The sequence below is a fragment of the Panthera leo genome, chromosome D3 (genome assembly GCF_018350215.1).
Source record: "Panthera leo isolate Ple1 chromosome D3, P.leo_Ple1_pat1.1, whole genome shotgun sequence".
Lineage (NCBI taxonomy): Eukaryota > Metazoa > Chordata > Mammalia > Carnivora > Felidae > Panthera > Panthera leo.
In genome coordinates this window covers 67,135,320-67,150,233 of record NC_056690.1, presented here as the reverse complement: position 1 = coordinate 67,150,233, position 14,914 = coordinate 67,135,320, and the positions used below count along the sequence as shown (strand labels likewise).

At 35.0% G+C, this 14,914-nt stretch overlaps 1 protein-coding gene across 9 annotated transcripts in view; it reads left to right on the top strand.

Moving 5' to 3' along the window:
- PIAS2 (protein inhibitor of activated STAT 2) overlaps positions 1–14,914 on the top strand; it is a 105,054-nt gene that overhangs the window by 11,542 nt on the left and 78,598 nt on the right. The window contains exon 1 of one of the 9 annotated variants that reach the window (XM_042911225.1): positions 7,251–7,285. The exons of the other annotated variants lie outside the window; for them this stretch is intronic. The gene's annotated coding sequence lies outside the window, so the exon portion shown is untranslated. Of the gene's footprint in view, positions 1–7,250; positions 7,286–14,914 lie in introns of those variants that run through there. 9 annotated transcript variants of the gene reach the window in all.

Sequence of the window (14,914 nt, the reverse complement as noted above, 5' to 3'; positions counted from 1 at the left end):
TACTTGGGCTTTTTTGTAATTTGTTATTGTAGATAATAATATTGCTGTAAACAATGGGGTGCTTATATCCCTTTGAATTGGTATTTCATATTCTTTGGGTAAAAATCTAGTGATGCGATTGCTGGATCAGGGTAGTTCTATTTTTAACTTTTTGAGGATCCTCCATACTGTTTCCCAGAGTGGTTGCACCAGTTTGCATTCCCAGCAACAGTGCAGGGAGGTCCATTCCCCTTTTGCCACATCCTTACTAACACTTGTTTCTTGTGTCATTGATTTCAGCCATTCTGGCAGGTGTGAGGTAATATCTCGTTGTAGTTTTGATTTGCATTTCTTGATGATGAGTGATGTTGAGGATCTTTTCATGTGTCTGTTGGCTATCTGTATTTTCTTCTACCAATTACATTTTTTTTTAAAGGAGATCTGTTTTATTCCTCTTTGCACACATCAGTGTATGAAGGTGGCTATCTCCTGACTCCATACATCTCTGACACAGAAATGCCCCCTCACATATGCCCAGTTATTCACCCCTCTTCAGTCTGGGAGAATTGGCAATTAATGGGTGGGACAGAAGGTTTACATCTCAGGAAGGTGTTTTTGTTTTTTGGAGACATTTTTGTGGGAAGTTTTGGGTCAGGGGGAAAGATAAGACCCAAGAATGGGTATTCCATCCTCCATGTTCTTGGGGAAATCCAAATCCCAAAGGTTTTCTGAAGAAAGGCATCTCTCAGCAACCCAGGAAGGGAAAGAGCTCAGACCTACTGCCTCCATGTAAGTCTGAGACAGAAGAGGGGGTTAAGTGGCAGAGATTACAGACCCAAGGCAGAGGAGTGAAATGCTTGTGGGGGAGCGAAGGGGACAGAGCCCGAGAGGCCCAAGTTGTAAATCCCACCCCCTCCCCAGTTTTGAGCAAAAACTCTTTTTTGTTTCTAATTCTCATGTTAATTTTACTTTTTATTTTATTTTATTTTTTTACATTTATTTATTTTTGAGAGACAGAGCACAAGTCGGGGAGGGGCAAAGAGAGGAGACACAGAATCCGAAGCAGGCTCCAGGCTCTGAGCTGTCAGCACAGAACCCGATGCGGGGCTTGAACTCACAAACTGTGAGATCATGACCTGAGCCGAAGTCAGACACTTAACCGACTGAGTCACCCAGGCGCCCCTAATTATTACTTTTCATAATAGTTAAACTTCTGTTCCTTGACTGATCAGTTTTAGACAACATCTTTTCAGTTCCCAGTTCACTTCCCTTTGTTTCTCCTACCTCCACCCTTTGTCTGCTTCTAACCTTCATTTTCTGTTGCATTGTCAAGATTTATAGCTTTTATATTATAACTTTTCTAAGCTTTTCTGTGCTTATATAGGAAGATTGTAGAAATTGAGTACTGATGACCAGCCTTTGTAATATGTATCCTGATAGAAATATTAGTCACTGTAAAACCAAGTAATGTGGAGCTATAGAAGAGCTTGTGTTACTAAACCTGTGCTCCTTTAAGGAGAAATGTAATAAAGTCCTGCTTGGGTGAGGAGAGCTTATGGAAATTATTTTTTAAATTTAATATTATAATGTGTTCTTATATGTAACCATTCAGCTTTTCTTGAAGGTAGGCTTTCTGGAGCTCTCAACCGTCCTTTTCTTATTTGGGCAGCTTGCTGTCTAGTTCTGCTGTACAGCTGTCATCCTGGGCTTACATTGTACTCCTGGATTAGGTCTGTTGCTTGAATCCTGTGTCTTTTTTAAATTCCTTTTTTAATATTACTGGAATGTAATCATGAATAGTTGTTTTAGTAAGGACACGTGATGAACAGTCTTAATTTCTTCAGTATCCGAAAAATGACTTGCCTTTGTTCCTGATTGGAAGTTTAGATGTAGAACTATAAATTGGTAGTATGGTTTTTCCTTACAGATTTTGAAAGCTTTACTCTAGGAATTTAAAACATCCAATGTTGCTAATATAGGTCCAGTTACAAATCCGATGGTTATCCTTTTGTAGTCATCTTGTTTAAAATCTTTATGGTGATATTTTTATCTTTCGTATTTTGTGAAATATGTCTGGTTGTAAGCCTTTTTTTCGTTCTTGGGGGAGTAACTTTTCAGTTCTAAGACTCACCAGGTCTGGGGACTGTCTTCTATTTCTTTGATAATTTCTTTCCCTCCTTTTCTGTTTTCTGTGAGACTCTTGATGGGTGAATGTTGGACTTCTAGATTGATGTTTGTTTATCTGAAGGTTTCCTTGGTTTTGTTTTTGAACTCTTCTATAGAATTTATTTCAGTGATCGTATTTCTAGTTTATAGAATCTTTTATTTTCTTTTTTCTTTCTTTCTTTCTTTCTTTCTTTCTTTCTTTCTTTCTTTCTTTCTTTCAGTGGCAACTTGTCTTCTTTTTATGGGGAAAAATGCCTTGAACTGAGGATGCTAGTTGCTTTAAAAAGGTCTCTTGAGACAATTCTCTTATTGTAATCGTGGTTTGTGTATTTGGGTACACCATGCTACCCTTTTTTATTTCTTAAATGTTTAAGTTATTTCATAAATACAAAAGATTATTTATAACAGGTAAAGGTACAGGTAAATAAACATGAATATAGCCATCATGTGAGTTAAGAAAATAGTTCATTAGGTCAGCAGGGTGCCCTTTCCTGGTTTAATCCATGATAACATGATATCATGTTATTTTATAGGTATATAAAATCATGTTATATCTATGTAAGTTTTTATGTGCTTAAACATTTTATACAAATGGAATAATACTGTATTTGGGGTTTTTTATTTATCATTGTTTTTAATTTTCTACTGTATGAATGCCTCTTTATCCATTCTCTTGTTGGAAGTTTGTGTAGTTTCCATTTTTTTCCTATTACAGTCTCTCACGTTCCTTATCTACACTTTGGAAATCCAAAAAGTTTTGAAAATGCAAAAAAGAAAAATTCTATAAACTTACCCTGCACTGATGTGACACTGTTTGGGAATTTAGTGATCTCATTTAGTATAAATATTTGTATATTTCACCATACAAATTCTAGGAGTCGAATTGCTGGGATTTAAGGGTGTATGTATCTTCAAATACTGGATGATGCTAGATTGTTTTCTAAAGATTGTGTCAATATTTGCTCTCTCCATCAATGCAGAAGTTTTCATTGCTTAGCTTTCTTGCTAACACTTAACTTTTATCAAATTGAAAGTTTTTGCCAATGAGTATAAAATTTCACTTGTTGGATTTTAATGTTTTCCTTTGTTAAGAAGGTGAGCATCTTTTATTATGCTTATTACCATTTTCTTAACTCTTCGGAGATTCTAATTGCCTATTCTGTGTCTTTTGCCTGTGTTTGTACTAGCATAAATTTTTTTTTTTTTTTTTTTTTTTTTTTTTTTTTTTACTAATTTGTAATAGTTCTACAATCGGGTCTGTCTGAGCTTTCTGGATTCTGATCTCTTAGTCTGTGCCAACAGAACCATCAAATTGTCTTAATTTCTCTTAACTCTGTAACAACTTCCACAAAAACTTCTGTTGCTCTAGGGCATTCATATAGAAAATACATAGATCGTGAGAGTACAGCTGAATGATTTTTTTTTTTTCAATATAACCATCTGTAGATGAAGAAATTGAACATTACCAGTACCCTAGAGACTCCTCTTGAGTTCCCTCCCAATGACTAACCTCTGCCTCCTGAAAGATACTACTAGCTTGACGTTAGTCTTAGATTAGTTTTGTCTATTTTTTGAGCCTTATATAAATGGAATTGTATGATGTATATATTGTTTGCGTCTGACTTTTTTCTCAATTTTGTTTACAAGACTCATTTGTAGGTAGTTGTAGTTTGTTCATTCCTTTCCACTAGCAAAATACAGGTTCCAGTTGTTCCATGTTCTTTCTTGTCTACTCTTTTAGTTTTAGACATTTTGGTGAATGCTTGGTGATTTTAATTTGCATTCTCCTAATGAGTAATGATTTTAAGCCCTTTTTAATATATTTATTGCCCATTTGGCAGTCTTTATTAACTTGACCTGCCAGATTTTTTGCCCATTTTTGGGCCATCTATCTTTTTCATACTGATTTGTAGGAGTTCATCATATATCCCAGATATCAGCTTTTGCAGGTTTATATTTTGTTAGTAATCTTCTCGATTCCCCAGCCCTATAAGTCTATTCAAAGATCTTGACTTCTCAACCTATCCATTGCCCTTTCCCCATTGGCAAATATTTCTAGGCGAAAAGAGGCATCAAATGTTGGACTCTATTTTCTAGACTTTCCTTCTTTCCACAGTGTTGGCCTCTCACGTCCTTGCTGACTTGATAGTGCTTCATGCCTTCAAATGGATGTTTTTCATATTATATTCCGTTTTTAAATTTTCACAGAGAGGGTTGGTCTCAAACTGTTTACCCATCATTGAGGAATAAGAAGTAGGTCAGTTCCTCCTCCCTTGTTGTTCTTGAGGGAACTTCTTGGCTGTTTGATCCTCTGTATAATTTTAAAATCATTTTTTTTAAGTTATGTAGACGCATACAAACATGCACAATCTGTTGGGATTTTGATGAGAAATGCACTGAATCTGTAAGCCAGTTTGGAGAGAATGAAATTTTCTTAACCATGAACATTGTGATGTTCATTTATTTAGGTCTTTTACAATATCTTTCATAAAGTTTTGTAATTTTCTTCCATTAAGCTATTGCAAATATTTTGTTAGATTTATTTTTAGGTGCTTTATTTTTTTGTATCAAATCATAAATTATGTCTTTTCATAATTTTCTACCTTGCTGGTGTATAGAAGCACAATTTGACTTTGTGTAACAACCTTGCTATACTCCTAAATGTGATAAATTATCTGTAGAATTCTTTTGGATTTTCTGTGTAGACAGACCTATCTGTGAATAATGACCTCTTTGTTTCCTCCTTTCCAATTCTTATGCTTTTTTTTTTTCTTTCTTTCTTTTTCTTGTCTTAATGTGCTGGCTAGGATCTCCAGTACAATGTTGAATAGAAGCGGTGATGGGGGCATCCTGATCTTGTTCCTGATTTTAAAGGGAATGCTTTCAAAGTTTCACAGTTAAGTATGATGCTTGCTGTAGGTTTATTGTAGATAATCTTTTCAGGTTAAGGATGTTCATTTCTATTACTAGCTTGCTAAAGGAAAAAAAAGTGTTGAATGGATGTTGAATTTTATCAAAAGCCTTCTCTGCATTTTTTGAGATGTTTCTCTTTTATAACCTGTTAACATGGTGAAATACATATAATTTCAAGTATAAAGTCAACCTTGATTTGTTTCCTTTTTCATTATTGGACTCAAATTGAAGATAGTGAATTTAAGTTTTTTCTGATAATTAGTAATATTGACTTATAATTAAAAAAATACATTTTTCTTCTTGTGGAAGAATTTATTTAAGATTAGAATGATCTGTTTAAGTGTTTGGTAGACTCCCTGGTAAAATTGTTACTGGTGTTTTCTTTGTGGGACACTTCTTAACCACTGATTCAGTTGCTTTGGTTATAGGATTGTTCATATTTTCAGTTTTCAAGCCAGTTTTGGTAGGTTATACTTTTATAGGAAGTTGTCCATTTTATTCACATTCTTGAATTTATGGTATTAAGTTGTTAATCTCTAATTTTGTAGAGTCTGTAGTTAATGTCCCTTTTATCTTTTTTTCTTTTAATGCCTTTAAAAAAAAAACTTCTTAAAAAAGAATCAAATTCCTATTTTTTTTGTTTTTGTTTCTGTTTTTTAATGCTCTTCATTGTATCCTTCCCCCATTCGTTAATTTCTGCTCTTTGTTTCCTTAAACTTCTTTTGGGTTTATTTCTATTCTTTTTCTAATTTCTTAAGTTGTATGCCTTTTTAATTTTCAGGCTTTTAACATAGGTCTTTATTGCTTTGCCTGCATCACACACGTTTTGATGTGCAGTAATTTCATTATTTCTCACTTGTACTTTTCAATTTTCCACTTTGAATTCTTTAGTTTATGAGTTATTTAAAGGTTTTATTTCTAAACACATGGGAGTTTCTTTAGTTGTTGATTTGTAATTGTGTTGGGTTAGGAAGCATGATCTATATGCTACTAATCCTTTGAAATCTCATAAGACCGTGGTCAGTTTTTATTTTTGTTTGTACATGGAAGAGAATTTGTATTTTGCAGTAGTAAGCACACTTTTATACATGTCTGGTAGTCAGGCTTGTTAATTCTGTTCAAATCTTCTGTATGTTTTTAGAGAGCCGAAGTATGTTAATCTTTTAGCAGAATGTTTTTTTCCCCCCAGTTTTTTTCTTGTAGTTCTACCAGTTTTTAAAATATATTTGTTACTAGTACATGGAAGTTTAAGTGTGTATTTCCTGTTGAGTTGGAATATTTATTCTATGTGGTGACTATGTCTATGAATGCTTTTTATATGACATACTACTGTTTTGTATTATACTATTTTCTTCTGGTCAGCTCACTTTTTCTGATTTTTAAAATTCTCCCTCCTATATTTTTGTTTTGTTCTTTTGTTTTAGTTTTCTCTCTTGTGAATATCATGCTATTGAATTAAAAAAATTAATCTGCTCTGGTAGTCTTGGTCTTTGTAATTTTTAATTAAACTTTTTATGAAGATAATAGTTTGCTCACAGTTAAGAAATAGTACAGAGACATTTCATGTAGTCTATACCTAGTTTCCCATAGTGGTAACATCTTGCAAAACCATATCAATATCACAAGGATATTGACATTGACACAATCAAGATATGGACCATTTCCATCACTATAAGGATTCCTCAGTATTGTCATTTTTATCACCACACCCACTTTCTTCCCATTCCCTTAATATCTCGGACCCACTCATCTGTTCTTCATATCTAATGGTTTTATCTTTTCTAAGAGTGTTATATACATGGAATCATACAGTATGTCACCTTTGGGTTTGTTTTTTGTTGCTTTGTTTTTGTTTTCATTCAGCATCATTCTCTGGAGATTCATACGTGTTGTTATATGTATTAATAGGTTTGGATTTGTTTAACCATTTACCTGTTGAAAGACATCCGTGTTTAGAGTTTTGGGCTGTTACAAATAAAAGTACCTTAAGATTTTGCAAAAGTTTTTTTGTAAACATAAGTTTTCATTTCTCTGGGATAAATATCCGGGAGTGCAGTTCCTGGGTTGTATGGTTATTGTATATATAGTTTTTTAAGAACTTGCCAAACTGTTTTCCAGAGTGGCTGTACCATTTTACATCCCTACCAGCAATGTATGGAGTGATCCAGTTTCTCAGCATCCTCGCCAGCATTTGGTGTTATCACTGTTTTTCATTTTAGTCATTCTGGTATGTATCTAGTGATCCTTCCGTGAGGTTTTAATATGCATTCCCCTGGTGGCTATAATGATACTGAACATATTTTCATGTGCTTATTTTTTATCTGTATATCCTTATTGATGAAATGTCTCTTCATGCCCTTTGCTCTTTTTTAAATTGGATTTTTTTTCTGTTGAGTTTTGACAGTTCTAGATATATTCTAGATACCAGTCCTTTGTTAGATAATGTGGTTTGCAAATACTGTTGCCAAGCCTGTTGACTGTCTTTTCATCTTTTTAACAGGGTCTTGCAGAGCACAGGTTTTTAATTTTAATGAAGTCCAATGTATCATTTTTTCTTTTGTGGATTTTGCTTTGAATGTCAAGTCTGAGAACTCTTTGCCTAGCCCTAGCTCTTGAAGATTTTCTTCTGTATAGCTTTATTCTAACATTTAAGTCCATGATTCGTTTGGAGTTAATTTTTGTATGAAATGTAAGACGTAGTGGGATGCATAATTTGCTTCAGCACCATTCGTTGAAAGGCAGTCTTTCCTCCACTGAGTTACTTTTGCATCTTTGTCAAAACCTCTTTGGGCATATTGTGTAGGTCTGTTTCTGGGTTCTCTGTTCTGTTCAATAGACCTATGTGTTACTTCTGCTAATAACACATAGTCTTGATTACAGAGCTACGTTGTGAAATGAAATAGACTGATTTCTATTTTTTTAAAATTGTTTAAGTTCTTCTAGTTTCTTTGTCTTTCCAGAAAAATTTTAGAATAATCTTATCTATATAAAGAAGTCTTGGTGGGCTTTGGGCAGAAACTGTGTTAAATCTGTGTCAGTTTAGGGAAAATTGATGTAGTTCCTTTGTTGAATCTTAAAAGCCATGGAGAATCCATTCATTTAGATTTTCTTGGACCTCTTTCATTAGCATTTTGTAGTTTTCAGTATATAATTCCTGTGTATGTTTTACTTTTAAACATGCATTTTCATTTTTTGGGGAGTGATTATGGATAGTATCATGTTTTTAACTTGTGTTTTTATCTGTTCTTTGTTAGTATATAGAGATGTGATTGGTTATTTGTGTGTTGGTCTTGTCTCCTGTGACCTTGTTGAAGTCAGTTATTGGTTTTAAGAGTTGTTTTATAGAGTCTTAAGGGATTTGCAAATACAGGCAATTAAAATTTTTTTTTTCTTTCCAAACTATATGCCATTTATTTCCTCTTCTTGTCTTTTCCCTTATCCAGAACTTACAGCACTATGTTGATTAACAGAGTGAGAATTGGTATTCTTGCTTAATTTCCAATTTTGGGGTGATGTGTTCAGTCTTTTCCCGTAAAGCGTAATGTTAGCTCTAGATATGTTGTAGGTAATTTCTATCAAGTTGAGGATGTTCTATATTCCTGTTTTTCTGAGAATTTTTGTTGTGAGTGGGTGTTGAATTTATTAAATTCATTTTCTGCATTGACTGTTTTGATCATATGGTTTTCTTCTTTTAGCTATTAATAAGGTATACTGCATTGATTTCAAACATTGAACTAGCCTTGTATCCCTGGAATAAGCTTCACTTGGTCGTGGTATATAATTTTTTTGTATATTACAAAATTCTGTTTGGTAACATTTTGTTAAATATTTTAACATCCATAGTTGTGATGGATATTGGTTTGTAGTTTTATTTTTATACTACTTTTGTCTGGTTTTGCCATCAGGGTAATACTAGATTTATAAAATGAATTTAGAAGTATTCTCTCATCTTCTATTTTCTGGAAGAAATTATATCAAATTAGTGTTAATTCTTTTTTTTTTTTTTTAAGTTTGTTATTTTGAGAGAGAAACAGAGAGAGAGAGCGCATGCATGGGCAGGGCAAGAGCAAAGGGAAAGAGACAGACAGACTCCCAAGCAGGCTCCATGCTGTCAGCACAGAGCCTGATGCAGAGCTTGAACTCACAAACCGTGAGATCAAGACCTGAGCTGAAACCAAGAGTCGGACACTTAACCTACTGAGCCACTCAGACACCCCAATATTAGTTCTCCTTTAAGTGTTGGATAGAATTCTCCAGTAAAACCATTTAGCCCTGATCATTTCTTTTTTGGAAGTTTTAAAATTATGAATTAAATTTCCTGAGTAGTTGGTGGGGTATTAAAATTATCTGTTTCATATTGGGTGAGTTGGGTAGTTTGTAGTTTTCAAGGGATTAGTCCTTTTTTTTTAAAAATATTTTTAAAAGTTTATTTATTTTTGAGAAAGAGAGTGCAAGTGAGGGAGGGGCAGAGAGAGATTGAGACGCAGAATCCGAAGCAGGCTCCAGGCTTTAGGCTCTGAGCTGTCAGCACCGAGCCTGACATGGGAGCCTGACACAGGGTGAGATCATGACCTGAGCGGAAGTTGGATGCTCAACCTACTGAGCCACCAAGGCGCCCCAAGTCCTTTTCATATAAATTGCCAAATTCCTGTGTATAGAGTTGTTCTTAGTATTCTTGTACTATCTTTTTGATGTCTGTGGTTTCTGTAGTGATATCTCCTAATCTTGCTGTTTTAATTGGAAAGTTTATTTCATTTTTATTTTTTGGGATTATTGATGTATTTATATTGTATTTGTATTTACTCCTTTATTCTGTGCTATCCATTTTTTGTGTGTTTTGTCTCCCCATCTGTTTTCTTGCCACCTTTTGGGCTGATATTTTCCTGCCCTCTTTCTCATGTTTCCTGCCATTTGCTTTCTCACGTACTCTTAGAGTTTTCTTAATTTTCTTTTGAAATTTTAATACGTATAAGTCTAAAACTATCCCATTTTAATCTACAGAATACTTCAACCTGCTCTCCACTCTACCAACCTACACACATGCCATTGTTGCCTGGCAGTTTTGTTCTGTCATTTCTTAACCTCACAAATTTGATACTGTAATTTTATATAGTAAATATATGTTTAAGCTAATCGCCTCGTTCCTGGGTTTGTCATTTTCTTTGCTTATCATTCTGCTACCTTAGATTCCTCTGGTTCAGCAGTGATGAGCTTTTTACTTTCCCTTCCCTGTGTTAGACATGCTTTCTTCCTCAAAGGCTTTTGCACCTGTTGTGTGTGGCCTATGCTTTGGAATGCTTTTCCTTATATACCCATTGGGTGCCTTGTTACTCCTTCAGTTACTTATTCAATTACCTTCTGAATGAGACCTTCCCTCTTTAAAATTGCACATCCTTTACCTTTTCATTATATTTCCTTTTTTCCATTATTTTTGTTCTTCGTATTCATCACCACCTGCCATATTATATATTTTGTTTTTTATGATAAGTTTTAATCTGTGAAACCCTTCAACTCATTATTCATTGGAATTTTATTATATTTGTAAAATAAAGTTGAGGATTATTGACATATTTTCAGTATTTACTATTTTTATTTAGTAACATGATATATTCCTTAATTTATTCAAGGGTTCATTTATGTCTTGTTGCTTTTATGCAGCTCTTGCAAAATTTTTAAATTTATTCCTTTGCATTTTATATTTTTGTTACTTAGACTTATCTTTGCATTTTATATTTTTATGTTATTTAGACTTTTTAAAATACTGGTTTTTCTTATCAGTCACTTAAAAATCTATTTGATGTAGAGAAAACTACAAATTTTCTTAACATAGTATTATTAGGTCTTATTTTTCAGTGGATTTCTTTATTTTTCCTTTTTTTAAAAAATTCTTTTAATGTTTGTTTATTTTTGAGAGAGAGAGAGAGAGAGAGAGAGAGAGACATACACACACACACATAGTATGAACAGGGGAGGGGCAGGGAGAGAGGGAGACACAGAATCTGAAGCAGGCTCCAGGCTCTGAGCTGTCAGCACAGAGCCTGATGCAGGACTCAAATCCATGAATTGCAAGATCATGACCTGAGCCAAAGTCGGATGCTTAACCGACTGAACCACTCAGGCGCCCCTTCTTTACATTTACAGTGTAGAAAGTTCTGTCATTTGCAAATGATATATGTTACTTCTTTTATTTTTTTAAATGTTTATTTAGAGAGACAGAGAGGATGAGCGAGTGAGAGACTATGTGCAGGTAGGGAAGGGGCAGAGAAGGAGAGAGAGAGCATCCCAAGCGGGTTCCATGCTTTCAGTGCAGAGCCCAGTGTGGGGCTTGATCTTACAAACCGTGAGGTTATGACCTTAGCCAAAATCAAGAATCAGACATTTAACCAACTGAGCCACCCATGCACCTCTAAATGTTACTACTTTTGTAGTAGACAATTTGTATTGTCTAGATACTTCAGAATAACTTTCGATGAGAAAACTAATCTTTTGTAGGTGTTTATGATATAGTGTTTCATCTTTAAAGGTGATATTTGCTACTGATTTCTGATAGCTAGCCTTTATCATGTTAACAGAGTTTCATTCTGTTTATTGAGAAGTTTTATCAATAATGAATAGATAGGACTTCTTCAAACGCCTTTCTGGCATTAATGCAGATTAATCATATGGCTTTTTTTTTTTTTAACTGACAAATCTTTTTGTATTGTTTTACTTCCTTTATCAATTTTCAGAATAATGAGTTTCTCAACATCCTGTAACAGAGATCAGTGAGCTGTATTTTTTGGTTTTTGGTTGTTTTGTTAAAAAAATTTTGTTTTAATATTTATTTTTTGAGAGACAGAGCATAAGTAAGTGGGGAGCAGACAAAGAGGGAGACACAGAATCTGAAGCAGGTTCCAGGCTCCGAGCTGTGAGCATGGAGCCCAGTTCAGGGCTGGAACCCAGGAACTGTGAGATCGTGACCTGAGCCGAAGTCAGACTGAGCCACCCACGTGCCCCTGGGTTGGTTGGTTTGTTTTTTTTTTAGGTAGGCTTCATGCCCAGTGTGGAGCCCAGTGTGGAGCCCAGTGTGGAGCCCAGTGTGGGGCTTGAATTCATGACTCTGAGATCAAGATCTGAGCTGAGATCAAGAATTGGACGCTGAACAGATTGAGTCCCCAGGTGCCCCAGTTGTGTATATGTGTTTTAAGTATTGTTGTGAACGAATGATTTTTAATGTATTTGATGTGTTTGAATTGATGCGGTTTTTGTTGTCTTCGGTGGTCCAGTTGTTGTCTTGGGGCTATTGGATTGTTTTCTGTGTCCTTCTGACAAGATTCCAGTAGTCTCTAATAACTTCTTTGCTTTCTGGTATGATAAAATGTTCTAGGCTCATCTTGTGCATTTTCTACCCCTGACTTGGAGTTAGCCATTTCTTTAAGGAGCCTGGTTTCCTTTTGTGGGAAATGGTATTTAGATCACAGTCTGTTTTCCGTACCTTCAAACAAACAATGTTTACTTAATTAAATTTGTAATACTTTTAGATTTATGGAAAAATTAGGAAGATTGTGCAGAGAGTTGCTATATACTAGTTTCCTCCATTCAAGCAAACTTTTTACTATAGAAAGATTCTTATATTTACAAGGTTGAGAATTCCCCCTGTACCCAGTACTCAGCTTCAGCAATTATCAACTCAGCTTTTTTCATGTATCCACTCCCCCCAGTGATTTTTTTTCAAGTTTCAGATATTTTTTATTACTTTCTTAATTGAGGTATAATTGACATATAACGTTATATTAGTTTCAGGTGTACAGCATGATTCACTATTTGTATGTATTGCAAATGATTACCACAATAAATCTAGCAAATATACATCCTCTTACAGTTACTAACATTTTTTTCTTAAGTCTTTTTTTTGTTAAGTTTTTTTCTTAAGTTTGTTTATTTTGAGAGAGTCAGAGTGTGCAAGCGGGGGAGGGGCAGAGATAGCAGGGGGCAGAGGATCTGAAGCAGGCTCCATGCTGTCAGCAGAGAGCCTGATGCAGAGCTCAAACCCACGAACCATGAGATCATGACCTGAGCCGAAGTCAGACACTTAACTGACTGAGCCACCCAGGCGCCCAACTAAAAATTTTTTTCTTAGGAGAACTTTTAAGACCTCTCTTAGCAACTTTCAGATATACAATATGTTATTACTAACTATACTCATCGTGCTGAACATTATATCCCCATAACATTTAATTTATAACTGAAAGTTTGTACCTTTTGATCCCTTTCACCCATTTCCTCCCTCCCCCCACCCCAACCAAAACCACCAAACTGTTCTATGAGCTTGGTTTTCTTGTTTTTGTTTTGTTTTTAGGTTCCACATTTGAGATCATATGTTATTTGCCTTTCTCTATATGACTTATTTCACTTGGCATAATGCCCTCAGGGTCTGTCCATGTTTTCGCAAATGGCAAGATTTCATTCTTTTATATGACTGAGTAATATTCCATTGTGTGTGCGTAAGCTGCTATATATATAAAGCTGTGAGGTGTGTGTGTATATATACAGCTTCTTTATTCATTCCGTTTTTGGACACTTAGGTTGTTTCCATATCTTGGCTATTGTAGGTAAATAATGCTGCAACAAACTTGGCAGGGGTGCATATATCTTTTCAAGTTAGTGTTTTCATTTTCTTCAGGTAAATACCTGAATGGAATTCAGTGGAATCGCTGGATCTTGTTACAGTTTTATTTTTAATTTTTTGAGGACCCTCCATGCTGTTTTCCATAGTGGCTGCACCAATTTCCACTGCGGCCAGCAGTGCGCAGCGGTTCCCTCTTCTCCACGTCGTCACCAACGTTTGTTATTTCTTGTCTTTTTTGATAGTAGCCCTTTTGACAGGTGTGGGGGATATCTCATTGCGGTTTTGATTTGCATTTCCCTGATGATGAGTGATGTTGAACGTCGTTTCATGTCCTTGTTGACCATTTTTTTAAATGTCTATTTGAAAAGTGTCTATTCAGATTTTCTGGCCAATTTTTAAAAAGTATTTAAATTCCACTTAGCATACAGTGTGATATTAATTTCAGGTGAATGTATAGGGATTCACCACTTCCATACGACTGGTGCTCATGGCAAGTGCACTCCTTAATCCCCATCACTTATTTTACCCATCCCCCCCCCCCCCCCCATTTCCTTTCTGGCGACTATCAATTCCCTGTAGTTAAGAGTCTTGGTTTGCAGCTCTATTTTTCCCTTTGCTCATGCTTTGCTTCTTAAATTCCACATGTGACTGAAATCATACGGTATTTGTCTTTCTCTGGCTGACTTCTTTCACTTAGCAGGATACTCTTTAGCTCCATCTATGTCCATGCAAATTTGCTCAATTTTTAATTGGATTTTTTGGGTTCTTTTTATGAGTTCTTTATGTATTTTGGATATTAACCCCTTATTGGATACATGATTCGCAAATATTTTCTTCCATTAACATAGGTTGCCTTTTCATTTTGTCGATGGTTTCCTTTGCTTTGTGGAAGCTTTTTAGTTTGATGTAGTTGCACTTAGTCTTTTTGTTGTTGTTGCTTTTGCTGGTGGTGTCAGATTTAAAATAACATTGCCAAGGCCTGTGTCAAGGAGCTTGCCAGCCATGTTTTCTTCTAGGATTTTTATGGATTCAGGTCTTGTGTTCAAGTCTTCAGTCCATTTTGAGTTCATTTTTGTGTATAGTGTAAGATGTTGGTCCAGTTCGTTCTTTAGCATGTGGCTGTTCAGTTTTCCCATATTGAAAAGGCTGTCCTTTCTCCATTGTATAATCTCGGCTCCTTTGTTACGAATTAATTGACTGTATACGAGTGGGTTTATTTCTGGGCTCTCTATTCTGTTCCATTGATGT